This window comes from Elephantulus edwardii, unplaced genomic scaffold (genome assembly GCF_000299155.1).
Source record: "Elephantulus edwardii isolate Elephantulus edwardi_28Jun2011 unplaced genomic scaffold, EleEdw1.0 scaffold00067, whole genome shotgun sequence".
NCBI classification, from domain to species: domain Eukaryota; kingdom Metazoa; phylum Chordata; class Mammalia; order Macroscelidea; family Macroscelididae; genus Elephantulus; species Elephantulus edwardii.
This window is the reverse complement of record NW_006399817.1, coordinates 11,028,538-11,040,866: the sequence shown is the minus strand read 5'-3', so window position 1 is coordinate 11,040,866 and position 12,329 is coordinate 11,028,538. Positions and strand designations below refer to the sequence as shown.

The 12,329-nt window shown below is 37.9% G+C and overlaps 1 pseudogene; it reads right to left on the bottom strand.

Moving 5' to 3' along the window:
- LOC102859419 overlaps positions 1 to 11,534 on the bottom strand; it is an 18,765-nt pseudogene extending 7,231 nt beyond the window's left edge.
- Between the last annotated feature and the right edge of the window lie 795 nt (positions 11,535 to 12,329).

The window sequence follows — 12,329 nt, the reverse complement described above, 5'->3', positions numbered from 1 at the left end:
TATCATTCAGATATATGCACCAACAACCAGAGCCAAAGAAGAAGAAATAGATGATTTCTACCAACTTTTACAGTCGGAGATAGATCGAACATGCAGTCAAGATGCATTGATAATAATGGGTGACTGAAATTACCACTCCTGAACATTTTAATCAAAGTTTCTGTAAAAGAATTCTGATTGAATAGGGAGAAATGCAGAATAAAATATGAAATTTTCATGAACTCTATCAGGCTCAAACCAAGGTCAAGGGGAAGAATGAAGGATTCAAAGAATAGGACATGTCAACAAAGGGAGAGAAAGACCTTGGTCACCTGCCTAATAAAATCCCTCCCAAAACGTTCTAAGGGCGATTTCCTTGTTCTTTATTTTGAAATCAAGGAATCTCATCCAGGAGTTCCTTTAATAAAGTTGATTTAGGCTTTCTCTCTTGCTCTTGTCCCTTCCTTGAGTTCTTGGCCTTACATATGGTGCCAAGACATAACCCTAAACTTCTTGGAGCTATAAAATTACATGAGTCACTAAAACAAGATAAATCCCATGACTCAAGTTTTAAACATGAAAATAAATATATTCCCTGAAGTTTTCTTTTTTTTGTTTTATTTTGTGGAAAGACAGGTTTATTTCTTAGACATCTACATTTCTCTTTCATTTTGGATGTCAGTCATTTAGATGGCTGTAGAATTTATATGCTAACATTGAATCTAAGGCTGGGGGACATTGTGGAATAGCAAATCCAAATACTATATAAAACATTCCATATTTTCATGGAGCTAATATAGAAAAGTGAATCATAAGTGTTAGTTACCTTAGAACACATTTGAGAACAAATTGGAGGTTACTTTTGGTGCTATTTCTTATTTTTTTTACATCATTATTATTAATTTTAATGAAAATTTGCAGAGATTTTGCATTTCCATTCATTCATTGTTGCACTTTTCTCCCTTCCCACCCCTCTCCCCAGTTCACTCTTCTCTTTGAAAAGTAAAAGAAAAATTCTTTCATTGTTATACAATCCTTTCCCCCAAGCCCACTCTGCTATTCAACCTTTGTTCTTGACTCTTGTCATGACAATAATACCTAGTCTTAAACAATAGTTTAGCTAAAGTAGTAAAAAAAAGCCTGCCTTGAGCATTATACTATCTTAAGAACTACTTGTTTTTGTGTTGTAGTGTACTATTGAGTTGGAACCAATCCATATCTGAGGCAGTTAATCACACAGGAGGAGATTGTCTATTTTTCTTTTGTGAAGCAGTGGGTGGATTTGTACTGCGTAAGATGAATTGCATTGGAAAAGTCTGCTGTCAGGGACCTCTTCAGAGTGCTGAAGAACAATGTCAATCTGTAGACTAAGGTGTGCGTGACCCAGGCCATAGTCTTGACAATTCTTATGCTCAGAAAGCTGGACATTACTAGTCATTACTAGGGATGATAGAAAGAGAATTGATGCCTTTGAGCTGTTGTGCTGGAGAAGTGTATTGAATATACCATGGATTGCAAGGAGAACAAACAGGTTCATCCCAGAGAGGATGAAACCAGCTCCTCCTTGGAAGCAAGGATTCTGAGGCTTTGTCTGACATACTTTGGACATATTTCAAGGAGTGGCCAGTCCTTGAAGAAGGACATCATGCTTGGGAGGGTGAAGGGGCAGCATAAGAGAGGAGGACACTCGATGAGATAGATTGATTCAGTGACTGGGATAATGAGGATATATGTGTCAGATATAAGAAGTTTGGCACAAGATAGAGCAGGTTTCAGGGCTACTGTACAAGAGGGTCGCTGTGAGTCACAAGTGACTCGATGGTATATAACAACAACAACACGTTTCCATTGGCATCAAATTAACAACAGCATATAGAAATATTAGATAAGAACCTTAAGAGGTAGTGAGTGCATGTTAATGTGAAATGAACAATTCAGAAAAGGAATATGAGACTAGTTACACAACTAGAAGGAGGTAATCAATGTCGCTTAAATATACGTAAAGAAGCTGTTAGGTTAGTGGAAGCTTTGTATATTTTCAACAAATTAAATACATTTTCAAAACAAAAGCATAATTAAGGAGATAGACACAGTATTTGGCACAACGTAAGGGTTAAATTAATGCGAATTCTCTTAATTTCATGACTCAGAGTAGTGTCCTTGAATAATGTGCCTTAAACAATGTGATTTCTCAACAAATGGGGGGAAATGCTTTTATGTGGTGCTCCACCAACCAGCTGTCAGTTTATGGTCCTGTGGTGGTTTGAGTGTTGCTCTGATGCTAAAGCCTATGCCTTTAATATTACAGATACTATCTTGAAGACTTTCTCATGATGGACCCATTTTAGTGGGCCTCCTAGGCTAAGATAGACTAGAAATAAAGTTCTGGAAATTTGCCTTTACAAACCGATGTGTTGCTGTTGTTAGTTGCCTTTGAGGCAGTACCAAATCATAGTGACCCTATGTGCAACAGAACAACATGCTACCTGATCCTGCACTCATCTCACAATCTCTGCTGTACTTAAGCCCATTGTTGCAATCTCTGACTCAGTATATCATTGAAGGTCTTTCTCTTCTTCATTAACACTCTACCCTCTACTTTTATACACATGACATCTTTTTTAAAGGACATGACAGATTCAAAGTCTGTGAAATAAATACTCTCAATCTTTGCTTCTAAGGAGGACTTGAGTGTTGCTTTTAAATTTTATTAAGTAAGGTCCTGTGTAAAATTTCAATTCTACTGGGGAATGAATGTGTGAAAACTATCTTACCTAATGTTACTAGAGACTGTTTCAATGACATTAACTTACACACACACACGTGATTCAATAAAATGTGGAAATTATCAAGAAATGCCATTAATATTATAGATAACTACAATTCTGGTGAAAATTATTCAACAATAGCTAGAGCAGTACATTGACAAAAACTGCCAATAATTTAAGATGGATTCAGAAGAGGTTGTGCAATGTAGGATATCATTCCTCGTATTAACTGGACTTTGAACCCTGCTCTATCTTTAGCCAATCTTTTCATCTCTGACACACCTACCCCTACTAACACAGTCACTGAGTCAATCTATCTCATTGAAGGTCTTCCTCTCTTGCACTGTCCCTCAACCTTCTGAAGCATGATGTCCTACTCCAAGGACTGGTCGCTCCTTGCAACATGTCCAAAGTATGTCAGATGAAGCTTCAGAATCCTTGCTTCCAAGGAGCATTCTGGTTTTACCCTCTTTAGGACGAACCTGTTTTTCTCTTAGTAGGCCATGATCTATCCAGCAACATAGCTCAAAGACATCAATTCTCCTTCTATCATCCCTTGTCATTGCCCATTTTTTTTTATGCAAAATAGTCAGTTGTGAAGATCGTGGCTGGATTGGGTGCACCTTAGTCTCCAGACTGACCTTGCTGCTCTTCAGTACTCTGGAGAGGTCCCCGATAGCCAACTTTCTCCCAAAAATTCATCTTTTGATTTCCTGACTCCTGGTGCCAAATGTGTTGATTGTGTAGCCAAGCGAACTAAAGCTGTAAACAATCTCAATCTCTTCACCATCTATCATAATGCTGCCTATTGGCCCAGTGGTGAGAATCTTTGTTTTTTTATTGCTGAGCTCCAATCCATATTGAAGGCTGCATCCTTAACCTTTTTCAGTAAGCGCTTCAGGTCCTCCTCAGTTTCAGCATGAAGGGTTGTATCGTCTTCATAATGCAGGTTGTTGATGAAACTTCCTCCAATCCTCCAATGATGCTTCATTCCTCCTCATAGAGTTCAGCCTCCCATATGATCTGTTCTGAATATAGACTGAAAAGGTATGGAGATAGGACACATCCTGACATACCCCCTTTCTGATTTTGAACCATGCTGTGTTTCCTTGATCTGTTCTGATGACTGTTTCCTGTTCCAAGCATAAGTTTTTACATAAGTACAATCAATTGTCTATACATGTGCAAAAATGTGCCTCAAGGTTGTATCTTTTCACCATATCTTTTTAATCTACATGCTGAACAAATAATTCAAGAACCGGGACTATACAAAGAGTGTGACATCAGGATTGGTGTAAGACTCATCGACAACCTGTCATATCTGTCATATTCAGATGACACAGCTTTGCTTGCTGAAAATGAAAAGAACTTAGAAGCACTTATTGAAGAAAATCAGACTATAGCCTTAATTATGGATTACACCTTAACATAAATAAAACAAAATTATTCACGCCTGGACCAATAGCAACATCATGATAGATGGAGAAAAGATTGAAATTGTCAGTGATTTCTTTTTACCTGGATCCACAATCAACTCCAATGGTAGCAGTGATTAAGAGCTCAAAGCAATTTATTGCACTGGACAAATCTGCTGTCAAGTATTAAAAGGCAAGTCTGTCATTATAAAGATTATGATATGTAATGTTATTTTCTTTTCTAATTTTTTTTAATTTTGTGTGTGTTTGTGTGTGTGGGTACTGTCAAATCAGATCTGACTGGTACAGAAAGAGATTGTCCTTCCTTCTCCAGCAGAACATCTGGTGGATTCAAATCATGAACCTCTGGGATTGCAGTGCAGCTTCTTGTCACTAGGCAACCAGAGCTCACCACATCATGCTATTTTCAGTTGCTTCATAGGCATGGAAAAATTAGACAAGGAATAAGGAAAATCAAAGAAGAATTGATCCCTTGAATTGTGGTATTGGTGTGAAGTACTGAATAAACTATGGATTATCAAAGAAAAAAAACCAATTTATCTTTTAACAAGTGCAATATTTTGCCCATTAATTCTTCTGAATTGCAACTCAAGGCCTGAATTGCTTTCTTCAGTTTATTAAGCTTGATAAATGCCAAGCATGTTGAGGTTTCTAACTCATCTTTCCCAGGCTTTGTTTCAATAATTTGTCTTCTCAAGTTCTTATTTAATCATTCTATGCTTTCAGTTTGTTGTTGTTGTTGTTGTTGTTAAGTGCTGTTGAGTTGCAGGCAACTTATAGCGACTCTATGAACAGAAGTCCTGGACACTTTCTGTATAACTTTCATCCTTTGTACAGGTTCATAGGGTTTTCAGAGGCAAGCTATTGTGGAAGTGGATGCCACTCCTGCTTCCAAGCTTGTTTTAATCGGGGAGCTCCACCAAGCACTGTCCACCATGGGGAACCATTCTAGCATTTAACTCATCAGTATCACAGTGTTTCGGCTTCACAGCAACCACGAGTTACCTCTGTACAGCAAGTGAACATACCAGGGTTACACGACCTAGAAAATGTTTCACTTTAGGTTATCTTTATTCAAGCGAAAGCTCAGAATAGCTTCTAACATCCATCTGACCTTTTTAATGGCTTTTAATGGTCTTTTTAGTGACTTGACATCGCCCCATAACTCACCTAGCCTTTGGTAAATAGTGTTTAATGCATTAAATTTATTCTGGAGATAGTTTTTAAGTGCAGGTAGTATAAACTCAAGGTCCTATTTTGACTCTAGTGTATTTGTTCTCATTTTCTGAAATTCAATTTGGACTTATCTGTGGGTAATTGATGGTCTGTTCTGCAGTTACTCAAGAACAACAGTGTGTATGAAAATGGTGCAAGACTGGGAAGTGTTTTGTTCTATTAAACATCAAGTCTCTCTGAGTCAGACCTAATGAGGTGGCACCCTACAACTACAATAACAATAAGGTAATGTACTGATGTTTGGTGTTTTAAAAATTTGTTTTAAGGGACAAAAACACTGTAATGAGAAGGAAGTGAAACACTTTAAATGTCATAGTAAATTGGTGGCTGGGAGGTAAAAGGACAAAGAGCTTACTTGTCACATTCTTCACAAAACCAACCTGTGGGCTAATACTAGTCCGGGGACTAGAATTATTTGTAGGAGGTGTTTAGTGCAGTGATCTGTTTAAAAAACACCCTGGTGGTTAACTACTGGGCTACTGACCAAAAGATGGGCAACCCCACTAGGATTGAAATTCCAACTCTGCAGGAGAAACATGACATCTACTTCTGTAAATTATGGTCATGAAAACCCTATGACGCAGCTCTACTCTGTTTTACAGGTTTACTATGAGTTGGAATGTTTGAGTTTTTGTTTGATTGTTTGTTTTAGAAATGTATTCAGTGGAGGAAACCAGGAATTTGTTTTAAAGCTAACTGCCTAACAAAGATAAAAAAAAACCAAAATTTTTAAAACCCCACCACCCTTTATTTAGATGTTTATTTGAAATAGTGCTTTTTAATTAAAATTTGAATGAAAATTTACAGAGACTTGAGATTTCCATTCATTCACTGTTGCACACTTTCCTCTCTGCTCCTCCCCGCCCCCCCCAGAATAGAGCTTTTTACAGAGTTGCTCTTACATCCTCCTTCCCCTTCCAGGGAGCGTCACTGACTGCTGCCCATGGTTGTCAATATACCTGCATGCTTAATCTAGCAGTCTTTCCATTCCCTCTCAAAATTTTGTGCAAACAACATTAAATCTCCTTCATATTCATGTGCATTCTAAATAGCCACTATACTGTGTGAACCATTTGCTTTCAACGTAATAAGTCTTCCCACCCCTAAATCAAAACTAATTAGCTTTGTTTTTCAAATTGCTGACACTGAGGGTATTCGGTATAACAAACCTGTGTGTGATTAGTAATATAACGGCTGGTGCTGAGCTTGAGCAAATATTTATGGAGTAATCATATTGGATAGGGCTGAATAACCTCTTGGATTAAGTGTGAGCTTCTGTCAGGCAATGCTACAAAATCATACTAATTTCATGGTACGGTCCATTGTTCCATCTATTGATACAGCTTCTGTAGACACTGGCACAAATCTAGTCAAGAATATTAGGGCGCAGTATGACTCCTTTATTGGCACTCCTGGCAGTATGTGTCTGAAGAATCCAAACATCGCTTTGTAAATATGAATTATATGATAGGTAAATGGATGTTCATACAGGGAGAAGATCAAATATACACACACCTAGCCCAGGGAAGAGACCGAGGTAAGTAGTCACTAGAAAAATAGTTGTTACATTATAGTATATTAGACACCAGAGGAACAATTTTGCTTTTATTTACTTTCAGGAACCATAAACAGATCTTAATTAGGCAAGTCATTTTTAGTATGAAGGAGGATTATTTTCCATATTAAGCCGTATGTATTGATATTATCTCCAACTTCCTGCAGAGATAGAGAAAATAAATTTGAACACACACTGCTGATTCTTAATGTGCAGTTTTTAACCTGGAGTAAAAAAGCTCAGACCTTCGGAAGAGAGGGAAGAAGATAGTAGTTACTGAAGTACATAAAATTAAACAATGACTGAATAGAGACTATCGTTGTGGTTATGTGCCTTTGAGTTTAAAATGACTCATAATTTCTATTTCTGAAGGTTTTCAGAGGCTGTAAATTTCATAGGAGGAGATTGTCCATCTCTTCACTTCGGAGTGACTGGTATTTGAACCATTTACCTTTGGACTGGCAGCATAACGCCTTACCATTAGTCCACCAGAGCTGCATATTCTCACTCCTGTGTATACATACTCAGAGGATAAAACCATTGCTGTCAAGACAGCTCCACTCATAGTAGTCTTGTGTGTTATAGAGTAGAATTTCTTCACAAAATTTTGTTCTTGTTGTTGTTATTACTATTGTTGTTTTTATGTACCATCCAGTTGCCTGCAACTCATAGTGACCCTATGTACAACAACACTAAACCCCGCTTTATCCTGTGCCAATCTTATTGTCTCTGACACACCTAATCCATTAACTCAGTTACTGAATCAATCCATTTCATCAAGGGTCTTCCTCTCCTGCGCTATCCTTCCACCCTCCCAAGCGTGACATCCTTCTCCAAGGACTGGTGCCTCCTTGCAACATGTCCAAAATATGTCAGATACAGCTTCAGAATCCATGACTTCAAGGAGCAGCCTGTTTTTTACCCTCTCTAGGATGAACCTGTTTGTTCTCCTAGCAGTCCATGGTATATTAAATACACTTCAACACCACAGCTCAAAGGCATCAATTCTCCTTCTATCCTCCCTACTTATTGTCCAGCTCTCTGATCCATAGCAAGTGATTTCAAAGACCATGGCCTGTATCAAGTGCATCTTAGTCTCCAGACTGACATTGTTGCTTTTCAGTACGTTGGAGAGGTCTCTGATAGCAGATTTTCCCAGTGCAATACAACTTAATTTCTTGGCTGCTTGTATCAAGATTGTTGATTGTGGAGCCAAGCAAACTAAACAATCTCAGTCTCTTCACCATCCTTCATGATGCTGCCAATTGGCCCAGTGGTGAGAATCTTTGTTTTCTTGATGTTGAGCTTTAATCCATAATGAAGGTTGCAGTCCTTGACCTTCTGTAGCAAGCGTTTCAGGTCCTCCTCAGTTTCAACAAGCAAGGTTGTGTCATCTGCATAACTCAGATTGTTGATGAGTCTTCTTCCAATCCTGATGCCACATTTCTCCTAGTTGTCATCTATGGAAGTAGGTGACTAGACCTTTCTTCTGTTGTATCATAACTGGATGTGTTCAAACCATTCAGCTGTAGATTAGTCGCCAAGAGAAAATTGGTTGAGCTATTTGAGGACCAAACAGGATATAGTCAGGGCTGCATCCTTTCTCCAAACCTGTTCAATCTGTATGCTGAGCAAATAATTTGAGAAGCTGGACTTTATGAAAAAGAATGTAGCATCAAGATTGAAAGAAGATTAGTAAACAATATTAGCTATGTAGATAACACAACCTTACTTTCTGAAAGTGAAGAGGACTTGAAATACTTCCTGCTGAAGATTAAAGACTATTCGTCAATACCAATTGTACCTCAACATCAAGAAAGCAAAAATTCTTACCAGTGTACCAATGGGCAATATCATAAGAAATGAAGAAAAGATTGAATAATGATTTTTTTCTTGCTTATATCCACAATAAACCCCCTTGGTACCAGCAATCAAGAAATCAGATGTGTTGCAGCAGGTAAACCTGCTGTTAAAGACCTTTCCAAAATACTAAGAAGTAAAGATGGATGTCAGTTTAAAGACTAAGGTGCATCTGATTCAAGCCATGCTCTTTTCAATTACTTGCTATGCATCTAAGAGCTGGCCAATGAATAAGAATTACAGCAGAAGAATTGATGCCTTTCAGCTATAAGGTTGGAAAAGAGTACTATATATCCCATGGACTGCCAAAGAATATATAAGTATGTTTTGGAGAAAGTACAACGGAGATACTCTTTAGAGGTAAGGAAGATGAAGCTTTGTTTCGCATATTTTGGGTATGTTGATAAGAGGGCTCCATAAAAGACATCATGCTTGGAAAGCTGAAGGATTGGTAAAAAAGGAGAAGCCCTGAAAAAGATGGACTGACACAGTGACTGCAATAGCAGACTCAAGTATATTAGAGATGATGAGGACGGCATAGGCGAGGGCAAGGTTTAGATGTGCTGTTTATAGAGTTGCTATGATTCCTGCTCGGACCTAACTCCTACCAACCAAACTCACTAATAAGGCATCTATTCCTACTCTTTATTACCTTCCACTGAGTTTCTGAGCTTGTAAATCTTAACAGGAGTGGACTGCCTCATCTTTTTCTCACTGAGAAGTTGTTAGAGTTCAAACTGCTTACCAATTTGTAGTGCACTTCATCACCTGGAACTTACCTAGGCCCTATACAAATAAAATACTGTACTATTGATATGCATTGATCTTAAGAACATGAATCATTCACTCATAGATATTTCTTCTGCTATTTCATATTGTTACACATTTTTTCAATTGAAAGATATTATAATCTTTGATAATGTATACATTAAAAGTCCTTGAGATTTTATTTGCGTTGGTTAATTGCAATGATACCATTTTCCCCTTAGCTGTGTTTCTTCTGACACTTATAGCAGCTGGCTATATTTAGATTTGAGGAGGAGGCAGAATAATTCTTAAAGAGTTTCACATTTCTCACAACTGACTTGACTGATAGTCTTTAAGTGCTATTTCTTTCAAAGCAAATATGACTCATAGCCCTTAGGTAGCATGTGTGTGCAGGCTAGAAATATTGATCTGTCCACATCCTTGAAACATTAAAACACAATAAAAAAGAATTTTTAACTTAATTCTGAATAATGTAACATGTGAACTGTACACAATCGACAATGGTAATGCATCTGTAATATTTTGTACTGTCAAGGACTTCATTTTAACTCAAGAAAAGAAAAATGTCTTCCCAGCCCTCGCTCACCTGCTGCAACTTAACTGTGACAGTTCTTAAAACAGCAGATACCTTGAGAAACCCATTCAGTGATAAAAATAAATAGGAATTATTTAAATCACTTGAGTACAAGGTATCCACATAATAAGTAACATTTGCCATCAGCTCAAACTTTAGAAATGAGACTCACCAGGGGAGTTTGGTGAGACCTCTCTTTGGAGTTCTGATATCAGAATGAAGAAATGTTCTCTTATGCGCCACAGTAGCACTGACCAAGGGTAACTGGAAGAAGAAGAGGGTTACAAAAGGCAGCCTGGGACCCAGAGGTCCAGGTCAATGCACGTTCTTCCTTCTTTCCTGATTCCTGAATTACTTGGAAGCCTCCTTTACTACTCATTTGCCCCTAGCCAGCCTTGTTGCTACAATTACTTCTGACTCCCATTGAAAGCTGTAAAAATAATCAATAATGCTGTGGGTTACAAAACATCAGGTTCTCTCGGTCTGGGCTCTGGTGGCTCGCACAGTCCCCTAACAGTGCCATAGCTGGATTCCACGCTAGACCCAGCAGGATCTCAAAGACATAGCTGCAGACTGTATTGCTGTGACTGGTCGTGAGTAATATTTCTAATGAAAACAAAAAAAGAAAAGTTGAGTTTTACAATTAAACCTGGTTTAGTTTAATAAATATATGTAATACTTTCCAGGGGCAATGCAAATATGTGTCCACACAAATATGTTTTTTGGAGAAGCAAATGTCAATTTGTGAGAGAGAAATGGACTGGAGGCAGAGAGAGCTGATGAAGGTGTGAAGGAAAAGCATTTTTGAGTCCTAATATCACCTCTTCCTCAGGCCTACTCCTTTGTAAATCAGTGTCTTATCTCTCGCTCTCTTTTTTTCTCAATAGCTTCATAGAGCTTTGCAATTATGCACTTGGGTTTATCCTAATAATCACTGTATTTCTCAGAAAAATACCTGCTTGGCTTTGATCTATGGGTTAAGCTTGCCCAATACAATGAAATCAACCTCAATCCTTAACCCCATTGTGTTGGGATGACCCTGACTCACAGCTACCCTTCAGGACAGTGTAGATGAGCCACACATCTCTTCTCCTGTAGAGGATTTGAACCTTTAACCTCTTGGTTAGCCGGTGTTTTACAACTAAATCACCAGGGCTTCCTAACACAGTCCTAAGGCAAAGAGAATTAAAGAATTAATACTAAAGTAGTTTTATCTCCAAATTAAACACATTATTTTTGTTGTTGTTGTTTTGCCTGTCTTTATTCCTGTACTTTTGGATTTTATCATTGACGTTCTGAATGCTTGACTCTTTAAAATTATGCCAATTACCAACTGGATAGACCCTTTCTCTGGCCATCTCTGTTTAAGGTGACACTCAAATTCACTTTAATATTGTTTTATTCCATGTTTGTTCTTTCTTCTTTGTGTCATCTCTCATATTTCTGACTCGCTTTCCATTGTAATATTTTTATCTTTAAATAGAGAACAGTTATTATGCCATTCCTAAATGGTATGAAATACCTTTGTACAGAATGACACACGTGTTTTAGGAGGTCAGACACTTGTGGATTGTTTTAGGTGGGATGTGACCTTTGAGAAGGAGACTCATTCAATGTAGGCCTGGAAACATCATGTGTGACAGACAGTCCAAGATCAGGACAAAGCAAGATTATAGTGTACAAGTGTGTTAAACAAAAAGTACACAGAATAAAAGTCAGGAAGAAGTAAGTGTGAAGCCTATAAAGGGAGCACTGAGCCTGAGCTTATTGGGGGAAAATGACAGCACTAAAAGCAGTAAATTTATATAAATAACATTGCAGAATATGTGTCGCAGAGTCATAATCAGAGGACAGAATTTGCAGGAGTGAAATGAATCCTGGCTTCCAGATGACCATTCCAATGATCTTTCCCCTGACCTTTGCTACCATTTGGTGGCAGTGTGTTTTCTGCTAATGTTTGGCAATGCAGTTTGACACTTAAAAAGTCTTTTCAGTAGCTTCTCTCTTGATATTCTCTATTTTGCTTCTCTCCTGATATTCTCTCTTTTGCTTCTGCTGTTTGCAAAAGCTGCTCATGAAACTTAAAAAGATGTCCAGAAACATATACGCATCACATATTAATTGCAGACAACAAGCTTGCAGCACCATTCTCT